A 23,398-nucleotide genomic window follows, 5' to 3' on the forward strand; every position below is an offset into this window, starting at 1 on the left:
TGCGGTGGCTGCAGGGGTGTCAGTCCCTGCGCGGAGAGTCCAGCCTGGCCGGTGGCTGTAGCCTTCGGGGTGTCTGTCCAGAGCATCCTCACTTCCTAGTGTTGCTCTGAACTGTTGGTGAGCTTGGAGGCAAGAATCAACTCTGGAGCACGAGGACTAAGATAGCCAAACTTTGTGAATTCTTCGTGAAAAAAAGATAAAATAGACTAGCTAAGAGTGTGGGGGACCTCTCTTCAAAGTAAGAGTCGGGATGTGTATTTTACTCCGAGCTCTTTGTTTCCTTCCTGAGTCTCTGTTGAATTGGAGCCGGGGAAGGGCCCGAGGCTGGCTAGGAGGAGCTGTATCCTTATGCAGAAGCACATTCGCAAGTTCAGGCTACATGTCTACACCTGCTGTGGTCTAGGCACTTCTGAGCGCTGTGGATCAGTCTCCTTCCTTCTCTGAGGAGATGATGCTGGAGGGTGATAAACACATCCCCCTCTTGGTGCATACCTGCAAATCCTTACAGACCCCATATGCCTGCACACCTGTCTGCATTTTCTTCTTCATTAATGACTCCTGCATGAAATAATTTTTCCTCCTAATGGCCTATAGTTGCCAAACTTTGTATATAACAGATATTTATTATTTTAATAAAAAGAGATAAAGATACAGGTTTTATTTTTTTTAATGTCAGGGGAGATTTGAGAACATTTGGGCAAGATTTTCATCCATAAGGGTTAAAATGATGAAGTGTTGGTGCTTCAATGGTCACATATTCCACCCTCTGAAAAATGTGGGTGATGAGTTAGGGTGGAGTGTGTGTGTGTGTGTGTGTGTGTGTGTGTGTGTGTGTGTTTAAGAAGGGCAGGGGTGGAGCTAAGGGTGGCAGGCCTGGGGATGGCCCCCAGGTTCTGAGGCAGTGTGAAACAGACCATGGGTCCTAGAGCCATGTGCTCACCAAGCTTGTCATCCTGTACAGAGATTAGGGCTGGGACCATGGCCAGAGAACCGTCTCAGTCCCCAGCAGCACAGAGGAAGCGTGAGACATAATGAAAATGAGTCGCCCAGCACAGAAAGTGGAAAACGATATTGATTTTCCAGTGCTTGGTTGCTCAGGGGAGCTCAGCAGGTACAACCTCACAAGCTCATCTGCCACCCTGGAGGGCTCCGTGGCGCCCCCTGCCTGCCTTGCTTCTCCTCTCCACTCCACTCCACTCCACCAAAGCCCACTCCCCAACCCAGCCTCTGCAAACCCCATGAAGTCCTTGACCTCTGTCCCAGCCGTGTAGCTCAGAGTGGAAGGGCAGGTCATGGAGGGGCAGAGGAGGCCTCGGAGGGTACAGCTCTTGGCTCTGATGTGTGTGAGAAATGAGACCACTGTCCACAGGTCAGGCTGTGGCCCCAGCTCTGGATCCCTACCACCCACCGCTACCAGCAGGCACTGGAGGAATCCAGAGCCATGATGAAGAAGAGCAAGCTACACCTGTGAGCATGAAGCAGGGAATGGAGGCAGAAACTCCAAAAAGTAGCCCTGGATGTAAGGCCAGGGCAGCCCCACAGAGCCTCACACCCCCAGAAAGGGGCCACTGCCTGCAGAGCTGCTGTTACAAGAGGGGGCTTTGGCGTCAGCCAGGCCTGGCCTGGCATCCTGGCTCCTTCATTTGCCACTCTGTAAGTGTAAGCAAATTATTGAGCTTTCTCGAGACTCAGTAGCCCGATCTGCAGAACAGGGATAATAATCCTCTCCTCAAGGGAGGCGAGAATTGTGAGAGTACCACTGCAGAAAGCAGGTAAACCTGCAAGGAGGATGCTCTGGACAGACACCCCAAAGGCTACAGCCACCAAGCCCGACTGGGCTGTCCGCACAGGGACTGGCAGCCCTGCAGCCACCACAGCCTGCAGGTAAACGACTTAGCACTTGCTTGGCTACAGTGTGCTCCTGATTGTTAGCTACAATAACGATGATAACAACGAAAAAAACCAAGGACCTAAGGCAGCTGGGGTCCACATCTGTTCCCCATGCCCTCTGTTTTCATTTCATGGATGGTACCACCATCCCATTCTTGCCTGAGGCAGAAACCTTGAAGTCATTCTAGAATCTTCTCTTGCACCCCATAGTGACTTAGTTGTATAGTTCTGTACATTCCACTTTCCGAACATCCCTCTATTCTCACTGCCTCCTCTTCCTTCCAGGCACTGCAGTTTCTCTCCTGGACCATCACAGTGGCTCCAGATCGGCTTCCCCAGGTCCACTCTCTCCTGATCCACTGCCTTCGATACCTGCGTCTAAAGCATGGCAGGATGTCATCACACTCTTCAGTTGCTCCTCTGTGTTCTGTACCTGCCCGCACCCCCCCCCCCCCCCCCCCCCCCGCGCCAGGAGTCCAGGGCATGACCCTTGAACTCTCCCCACTCTCTCCCCAGTGCCTGGAACAGAACAGGCTCACTGAACGATTGCTGAGTGAGTACATGGTATATACCAGTGGCCCTTCTACCCTCCTCCATCCCAAGGCTACTGGTTCTGAAGTCAACACTTTGGACCTGGACCCAACTGCAACATGTTAGAGGCATGAAGTGGTGGCCTATGGCAGGTGGGTGGACACTGAGGAATGGGCTAATTGGGGCAGAGCTGCAGAGGCTGAGGAAGAAGAAACAGTGGGCAGAGACAAGGCTGTGAAGAGCTTGGGATGTCTAGTAAGGATTGTGCACTTTACTTTGTCGGCCTTGGGGAAGCCCTTGAGGGTTTCAGGAAGTTAGAGGACATGATCTGATTTCTTAGAAAGGTTGCTTTGGAATGAAGGAATGTGGTGTGGAGACGGAAAACCAGATAGGAACCGCCTGCCAATCGTTTACATAAGAATTGAGAGTGGCCAGCCAGGGTGGTGATGGTAGTGGAGAAGGGGACCAGGTTCAAGAGGCATTAAAGAGGTAATATGAGGGACACCTGGGTGGCTCAGTGGTTGGGCGGCTGCCTTTGGCTCAGGTCATGATCCTGGGGTCCTGGGATAGAGGCCTGTGTCTGGCTCCCTGCAGGGAGCCTGCTTCTCCCTCTGCCTATGTTTCTGCCTCTCTCTGTACGTCTTTCACGAATAAATAAAATCTTAATTTAAAAAAAGAGTTGAAATTAATAGCTTTGGTGACTGTTGAGTTTGAGGGAAGAGAAAAAGAGAAGTAGAGGACCTAGCAGGTTGCCAGGTTTCTGGAGAATTCCCAGGCCATTGTGTGATGGTAGTGCCATTCACCAGGATGCTAAATCCAGGAGGAAGGACAGTCTGGGCCAGGAGGGGTGGATGGGAGGAAAGTCTTGTCCTCCATTCTGAACACGGGACACCCAAGGGGAGATGTGTGGAATCTGCTGGCTGTGGGGGCCAGGAGCCTGCTTGGGGCAGGAGACAAAGATGCAGGGGCCGTGGTGTAAAATGCCACAGTGAAAGAAAGCACATCCTGGGCTGCAAGGAGGTATGTTCAGCAAGAGAAAGAGGACTGGTTCAAGGCCCTGGAGAGCACCAATATCCAGGGGGCCAGGGGAGGAAGGGGAGAAGGAAGGAAGTGAGGAGGGGCAGCTAGTGAGCTAGGGAGAAAGTAGAGGACTGTAGGTCCAGAGAAGACAGGAGTAAAAGGCTTCACAGAGGCTTGGCCAGTCCTGCGGCCCACAGAGACTAAGCAGGAAGAAGAGACGTTCAAGATGTCTTGGGAGGGAACCAGGGGGAAGGAAGGCTTGAATAAGATTCTTTTTTTGGCAACCACTGGGGAGACTTGAGTATATACAGTTACCTACAGGTTTAAACTTCTCTCCTGCCTCCTTTCCCAAACAATGTAAAGCAGTTGAGGAAAATGTGGTTGTATTTAGAGTCAGGGAAGAACACCTGAGTGGGGCTAGGCCTGCTTCTCCCATGATTCCCCACAGCACAGTTCACTCAGAAGAAGGGGCTGCCCTGAGGATGCCCCCTCAGCAGGGACTATGCAAGGGTCCCGGCCATGAGCTCAGAGCAAAATCAGGATTGGATGAGGTCGAGGTGGGGTCATGACATGTGGAGTCAGGGTGCGGTCACTGGGTGTGCAAGGTGAGGTCAGGATCAGAGGAAGACGAGGGGTGAGACTGGAGGGTCAGGCTACAGAGGTATCCAGTGCCTGAGATGCCAGTGGGAACTGGGTGTGGCAGGTGGGGTCAGGGTGGATGGGCCCCAGCCAGAGCAGGAGGGAGCGGCCACCCTGGGAGGTGACTGTGATGGGAGCTGCTCTACCCCTTGCCCCACCCCCATGTGTGTGCATAAGTGTGTGTGAGTGTGCACATGTGTGTGACACGTATGTGTGACACATGTGTGCATATTTTGGATAATGTTATGTTTTCTAAAACCACAGAATGGACGGGGTATTTAATCAGAAACTAGGTTCACATCCCTCAAAGATACAACCAGACATCCCATCCCATTTCCTGATTATTTCTCAAAGCCAAAGAACTCTGGAAGCAATGTAGAGAGGGAGGACCTCTGGTGCTTCATTGGCGGGAATGGGGCAGGGGAGTAATTGGTAAAAAGTGCTCCCTCCCCCGAGTCTGGAATGTTCTCACCCTGCAGCTCTAGTGCCCTGGCAGCTAACCTTACTGATTCCAAATTGTTCTCCTCCCACCTTTGTCAGCATCAGAGTGAATGGTACCATCTTGCCCCTCTCCCTCACACATGCCCAATCCATTCTATTCCTTCCTTCCCTCTCTTCCCCTACCTTCTTTAACTCAACAAATATTTATTTGGATCTGAATATACAAAGATGAACAGAACTCAGACAGTGACCTCTGGGGGTTGGTTATCCCTCAAAGCAGAGAGTCAGATGAAGAGAGGATCAGCCAGGCTGTCACTGAACATAATAGGTGCCCAATAAATATATACTGAATAAATGAGGGAACAAACTTAGTGTGATAATGGATTATAACGGAGTAAGGCACAGTGATAGGAAAGAAAAGAAAACTTTCCTCTTCCTGAGATCAGGGAAGACTTCGTGAGGCTGGTGAAAACCTGATGAACCTGCAAGATTTGAATAGGAGCTTACAGGTGGTGCCAGGGAAGGACACTGAGCAAATGTCAGAACAGACGGAGGATAAGCAAAAGGGAGAAGTCGAGTGTGTGATTGGCACAGCCGGGGCACAGGGCATGGGGAGCAGGAGGTGGCAGACATGCCAGGGGGAAGCTGGCTCTTGTCACAGAATGCAGGAAGCAATGCTTCCCCCTGAAGGTGAATGGGGGCTCCTCCAACAGTCTGGGGGGAAATGACCAGGCAGATCCTGGTGAAAAGGAGCCATTTGGGTGCAGATCTGTGGGACCCAGTTGTCGAACAGAGGGCTGTGCCTGGGTGCAGTGGCCCATGCTCAGAAGGGCCCCGAGCTTACTTTTTTTTTTTTTTTTCAAGCTTACGGTTTAATGCTCCATTGTTACTTTCTAGAAATTCTTAGAATTTTATCTTGGAATTTGCATTTTGTAGGTGAAGCCCAAGGGGACAATGGAGCATGTGCCAAGGGTTGGAGCACAGTCCTATTTCCAAACTTCCTGGGGCTCCTGCTCCTACTCCTACTGCCCTGCTCATGGCCCCTTGCTGCCTCCCTCCACTCCAGGGGCAGAGGGGGATCCTCATTCTGCATGGGCCCTCACCCCAGCAGGGGTCTGGATACAGACCTGGGGAAGGCCAGGGACACACCCCACAGCTTCTTGGGCAGGGCAAGGCTGCAGCCATCCCTGCCCACCCTGGTCTGCCAGGGTCAAGAAGAGGCCTATAGTCCGCTCCATCGGGGCCTCTCACCCAGCCCCCATGCAGGGACAGGTTCTCAGCCTAAACATGCCCTCCCTGCGTTGTCACGTGGCAAAGGGCCTTTTCAGTTTGTGCAGGGATAACAGATGAGGCACGTGGGGTATAAAACAAGGCAGGCCCTTTCCTGACCATCCCACCATTTGTTCTGGCTTTATCTTCCTGGTGTGGCCGCCATGGGATGATCAAAAGACAAGATATATCATTGCTACTTATTGCAGGTTTCAGGGGGGTTCTTTATAACTCCGTTTCTGTGGATTTGTTTGTTGACAAAGACAACTGAGCCTGCCCATGGCTTAGGTTGCTATAAGGATCTTCACCAAGGTACCCCTAGGAATTAAGAGTTGGGGCTTTGGCTCTGCTGCTTACCCCTTTTGGAAATGTGGACAAGTTACTTTTCCTCCCTGAACTTCAGATCCCTCATCTGTAAAAGGAGGACAGGAATATACCAACTTCATGGTACCATTGTGAGGATTAAATGGGATAAATCCAAAAAATTGCTGAATAGAGTGTTTGACATTAAACGGGCTATTAAACAATCAGAATAATAGTCTTACTATGATAAGAATAACGGACACTTGTATTGCACTTACTGTGTGCCAGGCACCACCTCAGGGCTTTACGCCTATCAGCTCAGTTCTCAGCACAACTTTGTAAGTCAGGTCCATTTTACAGTTGAAGAAACTGAGGCACAGAGAGATTAGAACTTGTCCCAAATCACACAGCTGGTGGAAGAAGCAGGCTTACAACCCCTGGTCCTCAACTGCAGGCTCCAGGGTCTGTGTTCATAGCCTCATAGCCACAGTGCTACTCAAGGCCTTGTTTGTTTAAATAGGTGCTCAATAAGATGATAGTTGCTATTTTTCTATTTCTTACAAGCATTTTTCGTCACACACAGGCATAGGCTCCTATCCTTATCAACATCACACACACACAGATGAGAACTTACCTGCTGGGGCAGTGGAAAATCGGGGCCCCAGGATCATCCCAGAAGTTCACTTTTGGGGAGCATGGATGGACCCTGTAGGGAAATCAGGACAGACAGAGCCAGACCAATGCAGCCGGAGGATGCCCGCCGCCTCCCACCAGGCCAACCAAGGGCATGAACAGGAGCCAGAAAACAGAGGCTGGGGCCGGGCTCTCAGCCAAGCCCACTGAACATATTGAGTGGTATCACGTGAGTTCTGGCTCGGGCAGCCGGGTCTCCCATCCATGAGAAGTGGGTTTCCTAGTTCCAGGAAGACAAGAACAACCTAAGCCTGCATTACTCTGTGCTGTGATTCAGGGCAAAAGCACTGAGTATGGGCCCTGCAGAGGTAGTAAGAAAAGGAGGTGTCCCTGTGTCTCTTTGTGTCCCCACCAAGTGGTCCTCTGGCCCTGCTTTTATACCTCTGGACATAGGGGGAATTCACTGCCTCCTGAGATGAGCTCACCTGCCTGCCTCTAGCTCCCCCCTCTCTGAGCCTAACTGGGGTCCTTCTGTGACACACTGGGAGCTCAAGGACTCCACTGTCGGAGATTGAGCTCACTCCAGGCCAAGACCCTTGCTTGTTGCATCTGCTCAGACCACCTCAGGTCACTCCTACAGTAACCAGGCCTGGGATGGTCCCGAGACGCTGGTCTGTTTGTGTCAGTAAGAGTCAATTTGTTAAATATTCAGGAATTTTGCAAGTCTCTCGCTAAACTATTGGTAGCTTAAAGTCTGCCACAGTGGAAATATTTACATCAAGGAAATTGGTAAATCCTACAAATTAAGGCCTGTTTTCCCCCTGGAGAGTCAATTTACTAGCACACCCTGACATGGAGAGCCCGGATTCTCAGAGGCCAGAGGATTCCTGGTGTGTGTGTGTGTGTGTGTGTGTGTGTGTGTAAATATGAGCATGTATGTACATATATGCATGCATGTTGCACTTGTGGGTGCCCTTGTATGTGTCTGTAGAAACATGCATGTGTAGGCATGAGATGCATGTTGGCGTGTCCCTCTGTGTTTCCCTGGTAGTGCGTTCTCTGACAACCAAAGCTACCCATGGAACTAGAGTTTCCCATGGTAGGAAAAATGTCCCCCAGAGGTCTCAGAAGAGGCTCAGAACGTGACCATGCAGGCTCTTCCACCCAACCCCAGGGGCCTCAGGCCCACCTGCATTACAGCAAAGGGCTAATAAGCCCATTGATGACCCCACAATCCCTGCAGCGGGTCGGCAGCCACTGGCTAGCTCTGTTCACACACTGCGTTCTGATTCATTTGGTGGTTCTTTTTTGTTTTAACACTCCCAGAAAACAAAGTTCGGTGACTTTGAAAACTCTTAAGTGTGAAGTAGTTAAAACAGCAACAACAATAACAAATTACCTGCGGTTAGTAAAGAGATCATCTTCAGCTTTTGGTGTCAAATACTGTTCACACCAAATCCAGAGGAGACTGGTTAGAGGGCAGAGCCGGAGGGGGCTGGTTACTAAGGCAACTCCAAACTGAGGGAAAAGGCAGGCTTCGGAAACAGGCGGTGGCTGAGCTGGGCTAGGCACTCGTGGAAGGAGTCGAAACTTCTCTCAATCGACAGAGGTCATCAGCCCAGACAGATGGGCGTGCACCCAAAATGAGAGGACTGACCACTAAGTGATACTGTCACTTTCCCCGTGTTGGCCATGCACCCGGGGTGCTCAGTAAGTGGTGTGTTTTTTCCTTTTATTTAGGGTCTTTCTTTCTTTCTTTCTTTCTTTCTTTCTTTCTTTCTTTCTTTCTTTCTTCTTCTTTCTTCCTTCCTTCCTTCCTTCCTTCCTTCCTTCCTTCTTTCCTTTCCTTTCCTTTCCTTTCCTTTCCTTTCCTTTCCTTTCCTTTCCTTTCCTTTCCTTTCCTTTCCTTTCCTTTCCTTTCCTTTCCTTTCCTTTCCTTTCCTTTTCTTTCTTTCTTCTCTCTCTCTCTCCTTCCTCCTACCCTTTTTTTCTAGGTAAGCACTAGAGATGTCTGCATAACCCCCTCTGGACACTGGTTAGAGACTAGGATGTGAAGATAATGATCCAGGCTCTTCCTCTCATCTTCCGTGAAGGTCTGAGAGGGAAGCACTTTGTTGCCACGTCCCTGAAGGGAGGAAGCCAGGGCAGAAGGCCTCTGCCTGCACCGGAGGTGCCAGGGTAAGGACCTCAGGACTCACTCACTCTAGTTGTAACTGGTCCCTCCTCCTGGGGAGCTCTCAGAGGCCTGGATGGTAAACTTTCTGAGTAAAAGAGAGAGACTGCAGTTCACCGCTGGCTGGACAGGCCCTCCTGGCCACAGCGGCCGACGTCAGCAGCACCTGGAGGGGACTTGGTTCTGCCCCCAGTCCTGACCATCCCAAGCACGATAGCTACATTCAGCTGGCTGCACCCACTAAGGGGGATCCCCCCAAAGGAGCACCGAAGGAACCACAGACTAGAGGCTCAGCTTCCTGGTGCCTGGTTGGCTGCCCTCTGGTGGCATTCTAGGGGCTCCCTGGAGATGACTCAGAATGGGGGGGGGGGGGGCGGGGAGTGGCAAATGAAGATATTTAAGCCAAGCTCTGTTGTTATCTGCTTTGCATAATAGGCTTGTTTGTACAAAAGACTGAAGAAAAGGGTTCAGTTACTTTTTAAGAATTGCAAATCATTGCTTCGGGAGCAGTCATTTCATTGGGTAGGTTGGTGAATAACCCTGAGGGGATTCCACATGGTGGGTGGGGCAGGGAGTTGCATGTATTTTGTGAAAGATTCTTGGGGGTTCTGATTTGCTCTGCCTGAGAGCAGTAGTGCCTAGTGGGTGGGTCAGAGAAGGCCTAGCCAGGCAGACGCCATAGACGGGATGAATCATGTCCTTTCTGTGTCCCTCCTCTAACCGGACATGGGCCCAGAGGCCTGCCTATCCTGTGTTTACCTGCGGTGCTGTCTTGGTGGCCTGGGCCAGGCCTTCCTGTGATCACAGCCTCAGTATGTTGTGCCAGGGAGAGGTGTTTGCACACCTGCCACACCCCAGCCCCAGTGCCTTCAGGTGCCTCCAAGAAGCTGCAAGAGAGAAAAGGAGGCCCCCTTCACCCAAGGGGACAGGGAGTCTTTTCAGCATCACTTGAAGCATGGAGATTCCTCTGACAGAACAAGGGAAGAAGGGCGCCTCTGGAGAGGGTTCCCCAGCTTCCTCCAACTGTCCTCTCAGTGCTTCAGGAGTTGGAACCTGAATGAAAGGGGCTCCCTGAGAGAAAGGCAGGAGGCTGTGTCTCAGGTCAGTCCCACACCTGGAACTGGTACCCTGAGGGGTGAGGGGTGAAGGCCCTAGTCCCAGGACTGTCCTCCCTTCCCAGGGCTTCTGAGCTTTACCTGCCCCTCCCCACAGGCACACCCTGCTCCCCGGGCACGTCCTTCCACTTTCCCCGCTGGGCTCCCAGGATGGGCCCATGATCTTCTCCCCTCCACCCTGCACCCCTTCCACGGACAGACCAGCTCCCTCCTGGCCTGGGACTAGGGTTCCTCCCCTGTTCCCCACCAGCTATCTCAGATGAGCCTGTGCCAGAAGCCCGCATCCTCTAGGGGGCGACAGAGAGACTCCGGGCTAAGCAGCCACAGGGCCTTGTACTCCATGCATTTCCACCCTGACATGCTGGGTGCCCTGGGACAGTCCCTTGCCCTCTCTGGGCCTCCATTTCTCCACTCGCTTTTTGGGGAGATGACTCCCGGTCAGACATACTGCTGTGGCTGAGCTGCTGTAGAGAACCAAGGAGGAGGTAGAGAAGTGAGTGGACAAGCTGCCAGGAAGGAGTGCTGGAGGCTAAGGGGCGGGATGAGGGGTGCACCAGCTGTGTGCCTAGGGTAAGGGTGCATGGCTCCGAACCCCTCCACCTCCAGGACAGCAGACCAGCAACTACAGACAGGCCAGGGGAGCGTGGTGGTGGAGCAGGGTGGTCAGGGACCTACTCCAGGCCCTGTACCTAAGAACAGAGAGCATTGCGTGCCTGGAGGGGCCCTGCGTGCCCTCCAATCGCCTCTCCCTCCGCCACTTCTGGGCTCTCTCAGCTCTGTCTGACTTCAGGACTAATAGATTTGGGATTTCTCTTTGTAAAGACGAATCTAAGCCCAGCATATGGGGCGGGGAGGTTCCTCAGCCCACCCAGATGCCCAGAATCCTACAGCCTGCTTCCCCGGGGAGGACTGGAGTTGGGCTTAGGGGACGTGGTTGGCCCTGCCCAGGAGGGCCGGGAAGTCAAGGAGGCTGGAGAGGCCTGGGCCCGGCTCTGGCCTCTGCCAAACTGCACCGGTGAGGCCCAGAGGGGTTTATTTGGATTTTTTAATTATCATTTTTACTTTTTTTCTCCTCATGAAAAAGTTTTAATATACACAGTAAATTAAGCCCAGAAAAAGGGAGGGGGCACATTTCATCTTTAATCTATTTACTTCTGAATATTTAACATACAATTCTGGCACCAATCACCAAATTTAACTGGAAAATTACTCACTAATCTGTTTGCTTATTTGGAATAATTGGGTCGGCTGCCAGCGCGAGGATTTCCCCCCCTGTTTAATATCTCAGTTAGTAGTCCAATTTCAGCTTGGCGGCATAATTACTCTGACAGAGCTGTAGCCACGGGGCCTGGGAGTGGGGCTGCTTTTAAACCGTAAATTATGAAGGATTAGCATTTATGAATTTTAAATCAGGGCTGGGGTAGGAGACACTAAAGCTGCTTAACGCTGGGGAACAGCAGCCTCCACTCAGCAGCAGAAGCCGTAACCCTTCCGCTCCCAGGACGTGGGAACCTGGGACACAGGGACGGTGACCCAGGAGACACAAAGGCCAGGGGGCAGGGGAGCTGAAACAGTGCTGGAGCCCGGGGGTTAGAGGGCCTGGGAGGGAGGACAGCAGGGGGCTTTGGCCTCCTCCCCTTGTCTGGCCGCAAGGCCCAGCCTCCCTCTGATTAGCAAGAGTTCAACTCCCATCGCCCCAGAGGCGGCGTGGAGCAAGGACCTAGGAGCTGAGGTCTGTCCCTGCAGCCCTTGCCTGCTCTCAGGCCAGCACCCTGGGCCGGAAGCATGTGAACGTGCTCAAGAATCCCCATGTGGCCCTGAGCCAGTCCGACCCAGAGCTCCCTGGCTCTCCGTGACTTCCTGTGCCAGTGAGCTGCAGAATGGCCCGCACCACTCCCCCAGGTCCGACACTCTTTGTTCTTGCCTTCCTTGCCTTCCTTCCCCCTCTTCCTCCATCCACATCCCAGTCCCCTCTCTCAAATGGGGTGGCCAAGGACCCAGCTTGGAAACCACATGGACCTGGGTTTGAAACCCAGGTATGCTCTTTGTGAGCTGTGTGACCACAGGCAAATTACTTAACCTTTCTGAGTATCTCCGCTAAATGAAGACAGCAATTCCTACCTCGTTAGGGCTGCCAGACTTTGGTCAGATACCATGGGTGAAGTGCCAGGCAAGGTGACTGGCACCTGGCAGGTGTATTGGGTCAGCTCCATGCTCTTTGGGGTCTCCCCAAACCTGAGTCCACGCCCTGCATTCACTGCCCATTCCCTGTGCCATATCCCTCATAGCACAGGGAAATCTCAGCCTCTGGCCATTCAGCCTGGCTTTATGGTGGGTGCCAGGGGTGGGTCTCAGGCTTCTGCTGGCCCAGGCACTGGTGGCCACTAGGGCAGCGACTCTGGAGCTGGGTTGGCTGTGTCCAAACTCTCACACTGTCATTCACTAGCCGAGTGATCTTGAACAAGTTATTTAGCCTCTCCATGCCTCAGTTTCCCAATCTGCAAAAATGGGAATAACAGCAATAGAATTTTATCATTGTGCTGTGAATAAGGTTTTGTGTGTTAATTAATGTAGCATGTTCAGAAACACACCTACGCACGGTGGGCGTTAGTGGTGGACATTATTTTTATCTGTCGTCCTTACAAGGAAGGGGACTGATGCCCTTTCTGTGGAATCTGCGTGTTGTAAGGCTGCAGATCAACTTTCCTGGGCTTGAGGGATTTCCAGGTTGCCCACAAAAATAGGAGGAAAAGAGGCAGGATCTGCGTGGGCAGAAGAAGGCCACCTAGAACCTCCCTGAGGACTATCTGGACTCCATCACTCTGATTGGGAGCAAGCCGTCCTGACAGTGATCAGACTTCTACTTGTCCCATCTGTGGGCCATGGGGCCTTCCTGTGACCTGCAGCTCTGGAAGGGCTCCTGAGGCACCTGAAGGGGCAGATCCCTGGGGACCAGGCCAGCCATGCAGGCAGCAGAGACGCGAGGAACAGGAGAGAGGGCACAGGGACACAGCAGCCCAGAGAGCCCCTCTGTGTGGGCCAGCCCTCCTTCCCAGGCCGGCCAAGATCCGTGTCCTCCACTGTCCCTAGATCTGAGCTAGACCAGAAGGGTGGGTGGCCAGGGAGGGGTGGGGGCCCCTCCAGGCATCCCGGGATGCGAGGCGAGCCCAGATGCCTCACTCTATGCCTCCAGAACTATGGCTCTGAGCCCACCTTCCCCACAGCCCTCAGCCAGACTCAATAGCACGGACTTTGGCCGTCATGTACATAGGTGACAAGCTGCATAATGGGAGTCCTCTGGCTCTTCACCTCCCCTTTCTGGACCTCATTTTGCACTTCTGAAAGACGAGCAGAAGGGTCTAGGGGCCTGTGATTCAAGTTCATGGCTTGTTATCTCAGCAAATGGACATAGCATGTCACTCACCTGTTCTCTGCAGAGGAGGTCCCACAGCCCGCTCACAGGTCCAGGCTGAGCACAGTTTGGCTTGTGACATGCTGGATGGACTGGCTGCGACACCATCCATGACCTCAGGCTTAATGACAGACCAAGCATTGTTGCAGCCCACCTGGGGCTCCACAGGCCGTCACACGTATTAATGCTCTTTTAAAAAATGGCCTGCATGATAATTTTGCTTCAGCAAATAAATCCTTAAGGATTCCCCCTTTTACCTCCATGTACCCCACACCATCACCTCCAGCCACCTGGCCTTTAAGGGCCAATATCTACTGGCCTAGAGAAGGGGAAGGGGGCTTCTGGAAGTCCAGACAGACATCAGGCTAGATTCCCAGGGGCCCCCCCAAGATTCCCGGCCCGCTGGTCTGCAACCACGCTGGGATGCCTGATGGATGGGAAGTGCCCGGCTTGTCGAGTCCTTGCTGAGCTTTGTGATAACTCATTATATTTCTTTCTTTACAAATTGCCCCATTAGCACTCCCGAATTGAGCAGAATCATAAAGCCAGGAGCATCTCAGCCTGAGCTGAGCCTGGGCCATGAATTACCTGTTGGCTGGAAGGCCTGCATTTTGGGGAGGAAGCCGGGAGCTGCTGGCTTGGAGCAGGCCCTACATCCTGCAAGAGAAGTGGGTTTGTTTTCTTTAAACTCAAGAGAATAAAAGAGTTCTAACCAAGTCCCACTGGATTTAAATAGCAAGATCTGCCTCACTCTTCATTGGCTTTCAAGCTGGGGGCTCTGATCCCTGTTTGAGGGGTTAAACTCTAACCCCATTAAGCCATTTATGGAAAGCTGACCACCAGGGAGGGAGGCGGCCCCTCTTCCTGCAGCCTCCCTAAAGCCCGCAGCTTCTGAAATTGCTTGTCACTCTCAGTCAGAGGATTCTAAACAAGTAGGCGCTAATCCCCTCTGTTAAGGAGATACTTATTTTGTCTGAAAAACTTCAAAGAGCCCATGACAGACACTCAAAATCAAAATTAGCATTCCAATGAGGATTTAAAAAATAATAATTCTTACAGTTCTGCTGAGGAGAGAGGGGAAGTGACTGGCCAGGGGGCTGGGGGAGGAGGGGCAGCGCCTTTCATCTGCCCACCCTGAGGGGCTCTGGGGATCTGCCCCCACTGGCTGAGACGCTGACCTCCCTCCTCCACGAAGAGGCCAAGGCTGGACCTTAGCCTGAACCCTCCAGGGTAGACAGGAAGTGGCAGCTGCCCCCAGGGACCGCACAGAGGAGAAGCCCAAGGCTTAGGGAGAGGATATGGTGTCCCAGGCCATCAGTTTCTGAGCTGCTGCTGAAGCCAGCCATTTGGTCCAGGGACACCTCGGGGCTGCCCGCCTGAAGGCCACAATGATGTTCTCTGCTCACAGGACCTGCAGGAGTACAGAGAGGCTGCCAAGTGTCCTGGGGCAGCTCAGTGGGGCAGTAGGACGCGGAGCCCACAGCCTTGCCAACACACCTGCCCACATGGTGGCTGAAGCCATGCAGGATCCCAGCGCTCCCAGCAACCTCCCTTCTGGAACCCAGTGAGCCTCCTCTCACCTCCAGGCCTGACCTCTTGCTTTGCTGGGCCATTTTCCCCCAGCTCAGCCTCATGCTGTCCTGCCCCAGCAGTCCAGGAAGATTCTTTAGTCCTCTCGCACCTGACATTTGGGCATTTTCATCTCTCAAGAGACCTTTCTATTCCAGATTCCAAATTCCCAGGCCAAGGAGAGTCCTCATCTCCAGACAGGGCACCGCTCTCTCCCAGTCTCTGTAGCCTCTTCCTGTTTGAAGTCCCCCAGTGGCTCCCTTGGTTTCTGGGCCCAATCCCCCACTTGCTCTATTGGCTCCAGCTTCCCAGAAAGCAGGGGTGGGGTGGGGGTGGGGGGTAGGGGATGAGGGGGGCAATGACCTTTCCCCTCTTACTCACCTTCTCACCTTGTTTGGTGTGGCTCTCTGCAGGGAGGATCTCACACTTGAAGAGGGTTAGTGGGGGTCACAGGGTAGGTCATGGGAGTTCCCAGAAGCCCTCAATTCCTCTCCTCCCCTGCTGCACTACAGGCTGCTTTTCTGAGTCTCCCTCCTGAGCTCTGTCTTCATCCACCTAGTCCCCAGCAGCCCCTCCGCCCTGCTCCAGGGCTGATCCGGAACCACATTCTGCCCATTAGCTCACAGTCCCCCTCAGTATGTAGGCTTGCTCTGTGCCTGACACCACATGGGTACTGACACCCAGGGGCCAGATGCTGCTCTCAGGATGCTTCCAGCCAGATGAGAGGTCAAGCAGCAGGGCAGATCCATCAAAGTGTAAACGGTGTGAGCATTTGACAGGGAAGTCATAGAGTCCATCTGGAGACTTTCTGAGCAGCTAGGTGCCAGTGAGCTTCAGTAGGAAGTCTCCAGGGGATGGAAAGAACAGAGCCATCCAGAAGATAAAGCAGTGGGCAAGTGCAGGGAGGCCAGAGAAGCCTGGGAATGAGAGACTCTCAGTTCAACCAACTGGAGCACCCCTTTCCGATCCCTAGCCCAGGTCCCCAGGCCCTCAATGAAGAGAGGGAGAGCTAACTTCTTCTCAGCTGGTTCTCTGCATCGTGAAGACACACTGAGAAGTTGGCAGTCTAACTCCTGAAGGAAGGCTCTCCCCGAACCCAACCATGCTGGCACCATGATCTTGAACTTCCAGCCTCCAGAACTGTAAGAAATAAATTTCTAATTTCTATTGCTTATGAGCCACCTAGCCTATGACACTCTATGGTAGCAGCCCAAACTGACTGAGACAGACTTAATTGGGGTCAAATGCAAACCAAACTTCAGGATGAAGTCCCCTGAATCCAGCCGCTGGCTGTCCCACAGCCTTACTGGGTCCTGGGGGTGCAGGCAGGGGCTGGGCCTGGGATCATGTGCTGGGTCCACTGGTAACCTCCCCATGCATGGCCTTAATGGGGAGGTCAGGATGGCACTGAACTTGGGGCCCCTACTGGCTCTGCCCTCTCATCCTGTCAACCATGCAAGAAGTTCAAGTGAAGACAGCAGAGCGGCAGATATTTCTGGCACCTGACGTGTGCCAGGAGCCATGCTGTGCATGGCGGGGAAGGGCGGTCTTTACCTGGAGGAGCTCACTGTCAGGATGTGACAAGGACAGCACAGTGTGGCAAGGCCTATAAGAGAGGAGCATATGGCACTGGGGAGCCATGGAGGACAGGGATTCACGGGGAGAAGGGAGAGGTGATACTTGAGTTGGAGCAGAAATCTGCTCAGAGGCCTCTTTCTGCAGCTGGGACCCACCTAGCTTCTTAAAACCCCAGGACCCCAGCTATCCCTGAACGGTGAGCAGCTCAGTGGGGGGAGCCCACTAAGGAAGCACAAAGTGGGTGGCCCAGCCTTGCCCACAGCCCGTCGCCGTGGAGGCCGCTGCTGCGTCCTCCTCAGCAGAGCCCCAAGGAGCCTCGCCTCGGTTCCCCCATTCCTTTGGGCATTCCTGGACTTCCTGGGGATGAACTGAGTCTGCCTGTGGGCCACGCTTGGGCAGGAGAGGCAGCCTGAGCCCTGCCTGCCGGAAGCCGGGGAGCCACAGCCCGAGGTGGGAGCTGGCCTGCCTCCCAGGCCAAGGTTGAGTTAGTTGTAGCTCTTAGGGCCTGTGGGGCCTGCACTCTGCAGCCAGGGTTTATCTGCCTCTTGCCCCCACCTGGCCACTAAGCCCGATGCTGGTAATGAGCATCTCCTGCACCACCGTGGCTCAGAGGAGGCCTCCTGGCAGCCCAGCCTTGTTCTCATTGTCCTGCTCCAGCCCAAATGCACCAGGCCCAGGCCTCAATCATGATCAATGGGCCGAGGATGTGCTGACAAGGCACTTTCATCTTTTCTCAAGGCCGGTGTTTGAACTCCTCCGAGCAAGCGGCCTTCCCAAACGGGCCTGTCTTCTAAGAAGGCGGCCAATCTCCTTTCCCTTGCTTCCTAAGCAGGCTGATCCTGAGAGTTATTGAGGCACAAAAAAGGAGACGTTCAAAGGCAAATCTAAATTACCGTCCTCTTCAAACTGGGGAAAAGTCTTATTAAGTCACCTGCGTGTGAATCCCGGCCTATTTCTGTCTGCAGACCTTTCTTCCTTTGTGCCACATAAATGGACACATCTTATTGATTTTCTTTCAACCTGGATCACCTCCATAGCTGTGAATATGGGCAGACAAATCCCACTTCTTCCTCGCCAGTGGGGCTGCGGAAGAATGGGGGCGGCGTGTCTGGGAGCTGCTGCACCCTCCTCACCACCCACTGTGTGCCTTCCCACAGGGCTGGAGCCAGCCCTGTCCCGGGGGAGGGAAGGCACCGTGAGCCTGCGGGGAGGCTTTGGGCTGGGGAGCTGGCAGCCGGGGCCTTGCCTGCCCTTCCTGGGTAGTAGGACAACTCCAGGGACCCTAGAATTTGTCCATCTCTGCCCTCAGCCTGTTCTCCCATTTCCTGTGCCTCCTGCCGCTCATCTGCTGCGATTGTCCCACCCTCAAGCCTTGCCACGTTGGTCACCCCATTCCAGCCTCGACTCCTTGCTCAATAGGCCACATATGCTTCTGCCTCAGGGCCTTAGCAGTGCTGTTCTCACACCCAGAAAGCTCTTCCCCCAAGCACCCTCCTTCAGTCCTCCACTCCTTTAAGTGGCTGGCCCACTGAAAATGGCACACTGCACTCCCCACTGCCTAGCCTCCTCCTGCATTTTATTTTTCTGCATAGCCCATATTATAACTGACATATTGTACATTTTACTTGCGTGTGTGGCTATCTCCCCCCAACTAAAATCTAAACACCCCATCAGCAGGAACATTTGCAGGACAGGCCCAGGTGTGAAGGTGTTTCACCGCGTCCGATCCAGCTGGCCAGGACAGTGCCACAGAAATGCTCTGGGTCCCCAGCTGCCCTCTACAAGCCGCACCCAGAGGATGGATCCTCCTGTGGGGACCCCAGGGCTGCTGCCCACCTCCCTCATTATGTTTCTAGGCTGGGAAGTAGGTACAGCAATTACTAAACACCATGGTCTTGAATGTTCACATCTCCCTACCACCCCACCGCAAACTCATATGTGGAAATCCTAATTCCCAAGGTGCTGGTATTAGGAAATGGGGCCTTTGGGAAATGATTATAAAAGAGGCTGCAAAGAGCTCCCTGGCCCCTTCTAGCATGTGAGGGCATAGCAAGAAGTCAGCAGTCTAGAGCATGGAAGAGGGCCTTCCCAGGAACCTGACCATGCTGGCACCCCCATCCTGGCCTTCCAGCCTCCAGAATTGTGAGAAATAAATTTCTATGGATTATAAGCTCCTCAGTCTTTGGGTTTTGGTATACAGCCCTAGTGGTGTACAAACCACCCTGGATGGCTGACAGGAGCCCTGGAGCTAGGCCTGGCTCTCCCAGTGTGTGTCCCCAAGTGACTCTCCTTCCATCTCCTGACCTCAGTCTTCCCACATGCAACATGAAACCCAAGGACCCCACTGTAGGCCTGATAATCAGAGCCCCTGGCCCCTTCTGGGGGAAATCATAACCACCAGCTGGAGGTGCTGGGGTTGCAGGCAGGCAAGCCCAGCAGCTAGACTGATCTCATGTTAGTTCTCATCTTTGGGCTTCACTCAGCCAGGAGGGTGGTTTGAGAGCCTGGGATAGAGTGGAACCTTGGGGCCGGGCCCAGAAGAGACAGGTAAGAGGGTGGCAATGAGGGAAGCACCCCAAGTCATTACTTCATTCCCTCTGTTCTTGGGTCCAAAGTGAGCCACAGGCCAGGTGCCCAGCTATGAGGATCAGAAGGCCACCAAACCTGACCTCAGCCCCCAAGGAGACTACACTGATCAATTCTTCATGTTTGGGGTCAGGGTGAGGAGTTAGTGGCTAAGAGTCTCTGACTCAGGGTACATGACTCTGTCATCTCTGCTTCTCCCAGCTTAAATGTGCTGAGCAAAATCCTGGTCACTAGCTCAGCCTTGAGGCTGACCGTGACCTTGGCACCAGGCACAACCCAGACCTCTTGCCTCAGTGGACACGCTATTCTCAGGGCTGCCAGTCTTCTTGCTGGGCTGCATCTGTCTCCACCACGTTCATCTGCAGTCCATGCAGGTGGCATCTCCACCCACAGGGACCCCTCCAGCCTCCAAGAGGCCAGTTTCTCTCCCTTAGTCTATGAACTTACCCAGTGAGGCCAATCAGTGATTCTTGCCTTTCTGGTGTGCCTAGCCATGATGCCAGATACAGCTCCTCCCCATCCTCCCCCAGTACTTACCTTGAGTGAAGTGTGGCCCTCCTCTCTCTAGGGTGCTTGCAGTCACTTCCCAACTGGCCTCTCTGACCCTGACCCTAAACCTTAGGCTGCACTGGGCTGGGAGGATGGGTTCTAGCATATAGCTGCCAATGAGCTTTCTTTAAAAATCTGGTCCCGTATCTACCTCTTGGAAAGCTTGCTTTGCCCTTGGGCCCAGACTAGGGCACAAAATTTAAGAAGGCACTCACTCCGAGAGTTGTGTGAGTGCAGAGTCATTCTTAAAAAAGCAGTGCTTCTGTAAATCTTGTGCCAAACCTTGTGGAAATCTGGGGCCCTGCTGGACTTGTCCCAGTCCCAGCCCTGCATCACCCTTAAATCCAGATAAACTCCATATTCCTTCACTTGGCTCAAGGTACCACCACACCTCAGCCCCAGCCCTCTCCTGCCTTGTCTCCTACCCAATCCCCAGTGCCCCTGTGCCTCCCCCCAACAAAGCACTTGGGGTCATTATTTTCCACGCCCCCCCTACTTCTGGGTTTCTGTACCCCCTCTCCTCCTGGGCCTGTCTCCTCTTGGTCTTCCCTTGGCTGTCACTTTTTCCAGGTAAGCCTCCTTTGGCCAGCGTGGGCGAGGGGTCTCCTCTGCTCCCAGGGTCCCTGTGGGAGGAGGACACGGCACTAACCACATTGCACTACACCTGTCCATTTACCTGTCCCTCTCTCTCAATGGGCGGAGTCATCTTTGAGGGCCAGAGCCGTGTCTGTTTTTTTCTCCTCTCCCAGCTCGGGCCTGGCAAGCTCCCCAGAGGTGTTAGATGGATGAAAGAAGAACCCACAAGTGCGCAGGCTCATCAAAGAACGGGCTGTTAGCCCCAGCCCCGACGCAACGGCCCCACTGAGAAACCCCATGCATCTGCTTGCTGGGGAGCAGACAGACAGATGGAAGCCAGCGAGGCCTAGGAATTCTTTGGGGGAAAGAAGCTCATTTCCAAACGGTAGGCATATAGGCCGTGGGAAGACAAAAAAATTTCTCAAAATTAAACCAAAGGAGGGGTTTGGGGAGCGATGGGGCTCCGAGGGATTTATTAATGCACGCCTCCGAGTGATTCTTCCTCCTGCAATCCAGGCACTGGGTTAGCACTGACTTCCAAATTATATTTAATTGGACAATTATTCAAACTGAAAAACCTGCACGGAAAACGAAGGCGGTCCTTAATAAACACCTTGTCTCCTCAGCCCCAAACAGGCAAGTCGTTTACTGACCCAAGAGGCACAATTTTGTCTTTGGTAAATTTATTTTGAAGTAATTGCCGACTCCAGGAGTAACCATTTTTCAAAGGGAAACTTGGCTCTAGCCAGCAGAATAATAAATTGTTCCCTGACCCGTGTGAAGCCTAATCCCATTAGAAGGATGCGCGCTCGGAGGGTGGAGGGTGGAGGGTGGAGGGTGGAGGGCGGGGCGCGGCGCACCCGGAGGCCGGCCCTGCGCACCCGCGCCTCCCCTGCCGCCGCCCCGCAGCCTCCCGCGCGCCCCGGGGCCGCAGCACCGCGGAGCCCACGCTCTCCCCGGGGCGGCCCGCGGCACCCCCGCCCCCCCAGCCCTGCGCCCCCCCAGCCCTGCGCCCCGCCTGCCCGGCCCGCGGGGGCCCTGAGCGCAGCGCCGCGGCCCCTCCTACCCCCGGCCCCGTCGCCTCCCCCATCCCCGCCGGGACAGCCCTCTGCACCCCCGCCCCCGGCCTGACCCCCCCGTCCCCGGCCTGACCCCCCCACCCCGCCGGGCTGGTGCGGAGCTGCGCCCCGGGCAGCGGCCGTCCCGGCAAAGGCGCACGCGCGCCGCCGCACCTTGTCAAGCAGCCCAGGGCCCTGGGGAACCTGCTTTAATGAATAGAAGTACGTTTATAAATAGCTTATCCATATGCAAATGAGCACCTCCGACAGCCTGGAAACTGGCTGGTCTCTGATCGCTTCCTTTTAAGCAAACACACTTTATAAAACACAAAACAAAACTGGGGGCTTTTTTTCAGGACAGAAATGAAGGGACTTCCCGGGCTTTGCAAAGGGATCCTAGCTTTCCTGGAAGACAGGGGTCCGGGCTCCCAGGCGGAGTGTACCCCGGTGCCCTCCCGTCTCTCTCTGGCCTGCCGCTAACTCCCAGGGGGCTTGGTTTTTAATCACTGGTGAACCCAAGTGCCGGCTACCGTGCCTGCCCCGAGGTGGTGTCCGGTAGTGTGGTTCCTGGAGGACCCGTCCTCTGGGGAAGCCTCCTCAGTTGCTTCTTATGTACGATCTTTCTTCAGACCTTGAGTAAAGCTTACAGGACCTCAGTTGGAAAGACCCTCAACTGTGATCAATTATCCTCTTCCCTCTTTTTCCAGTTGGGGAGACAAGCACCGAGAGACCAGGCAGTGTGGCCCAACTACAAAGCAGGTCCCAGGCTGAAGCAGAGGTGGCACCTGGGTCTCCCCTGAGTCCAGGCTGTCTCCCAACGTCAGGGGGGGCTCCAGCTCCAGTCTGAGAGGCAACGCATTCAGAAGAGCCCTGGCCGTGAGCAGGTCCTCAGAGAGCACCTTTGGCTACACATCTCCATTTTATAAAGAAACTGAGGCTCCCAGAGACCCCATGTAATACTTACAGGGGGCTTTTCCCAGGCTCTTAGGCATTAATAAGCAGCCTAGGAGTTAGGGCCAGGCACCCCATCACCACCTTTGGTCCTCTTGGGAGCCACAGGGCTTGGGGCTGCTGTTTCTGGCAAGGCCTCATTGCCTTGGAGGCAGTGACGGTGAACCTCTGGGGCAGGGCAGTTGCCTCTGTGGGGTTCTAATTCCTCATTCACCTGCCCCCAACACATTGCAGGCAGTTTTCTGGGCCTCCCAGGGGGGCCATTGCCACACCACTGCCATTGTCTCCCTGAAACCCTCCGCTTTGCTCCTATCCCTGGGCTCCCAGAGCAACTCTTCACAAGCCCACAGTCACCTCCCCACCCACTAACTTCCTTCTTGATTTCGTGACTGTGGCCTTGCCTTCTGCCTTAACGGGAGAAGAAATAATACCTCGTTGAGTAGTAACAATAACCTATAAGCTGGAAGAACTGGAGAAGGAAGGAGATGGAGAGGAATGTGTCCTGAGGGGCCAGGGGGAAGCAGAACATTTGGGGCTTGGGAGGGTGAGCCCCAAAGTCAGATTGGACTGTAACTGCTGCCCCTCTTTAACCAACTATGTGGGGCCTGAAAGTCATACCACCTTCACAGACGGTTTCCTTGTCTGGAAAAATGGAACAACAGAGCCATTAAGTTGTATGATTATGAGACCTAACGCATTTGGATCACTGCTATAACTATTCTAAACACTTTACATCCACACACTCTTTTGATCTGCACTGCAAACCTGCGAGATATGTATCATTTCCCCATTTTACAGATCAGGAAAATGAGACACAGAGGTTAAGATAGTTGCTCAAGAGATGCCTGGGTGGTTCTGCAGTTGGGCGACTGCCTTAGGCTTTGGTTGTGATCTGGGGATCTGGGATCGAGACCCGCATCGGGCTCCTGAGAAGCTCCTGCTTCTCCCTCTGCCTGTGTCTCTACCTCTCTCTCTGTCTCTCATGAATAAATAAATAAATCTTAAAAAACAAATACTTGCTAATACTTGCCACACAGCTAATAGGCATTCTTCCAATAGATATCACAGTCCTGGCATATGTGAGAACTCAATAAATATTGTCATT

The 23,398-nt window shown here is 53.6% G+C and overlaps 3 long non-coding RNA genes across 3 annotated transcripts in view; 2 read left to right on the forward strand and 1 right to left on the reverse strand.

Annotated features, from left to right (window-relative positions):
* LOC106560205 overlaps positions 1-3,027 on the forward strand; it is a 52,090-nt gene extending 49,063 nt beyond the window's left edge. The window contains exons 3-4 of the long non-coding RNA XR_005375725.1: positions 2,176-2,229; positions 2,407-3,027. This is a non-coding gene — a long non-coding RNA (uncharacterized LOC106560205). The remainder of the gene's footprint in view (positions 1-2,175; positions 2,230-2,406) is intronic.
* LOC111091549 lies at positions 555-20,332 on the reverse strand. Its single transcript, XR_005375726.1, has 6 exons — positions 20,270-20,332; positions 14,015-14,083; positions 13,439-13,547; positions 9,659-9,786; positions 6,728-6,799; positions 555-2,268 (listed from the first exon to the last, which is right to left on the reverse strand). It is a non-coding gene; the product is annotated as an uncharacterized LOC111091549 (long non-coding RNA).
* Positions 14,701-22,480, forward strand: LOC119865001. Its single transcript, XR_005375727.1, has 4 exons — positions 14,701-14,990; positions 15,969-16,137; positions 20,458-20,669; positions 22,050-22,480. It is a non-coding gene; the product is annotated as an uncharacterized LOC119865001 (long non-coding RNA).
* The last annotated feature ends 918 nt before the right edge of the window (positions 22,481-23,398 follow it).

Source organism: Canis lupus, chromosome 21, assembly GCF_011100685.1.
Source record: "Canis lupus familiaris isolate Mischka breed German Shepherd chromosome 21, alternate assembly UU_Cfam_GSD_1.0, whole genome shotgun sequence".
NCBI lineage: Eukaryota > Metazoa > Chordata > Mammalia > Carnivora > Canidae > Canis > Canis lupus.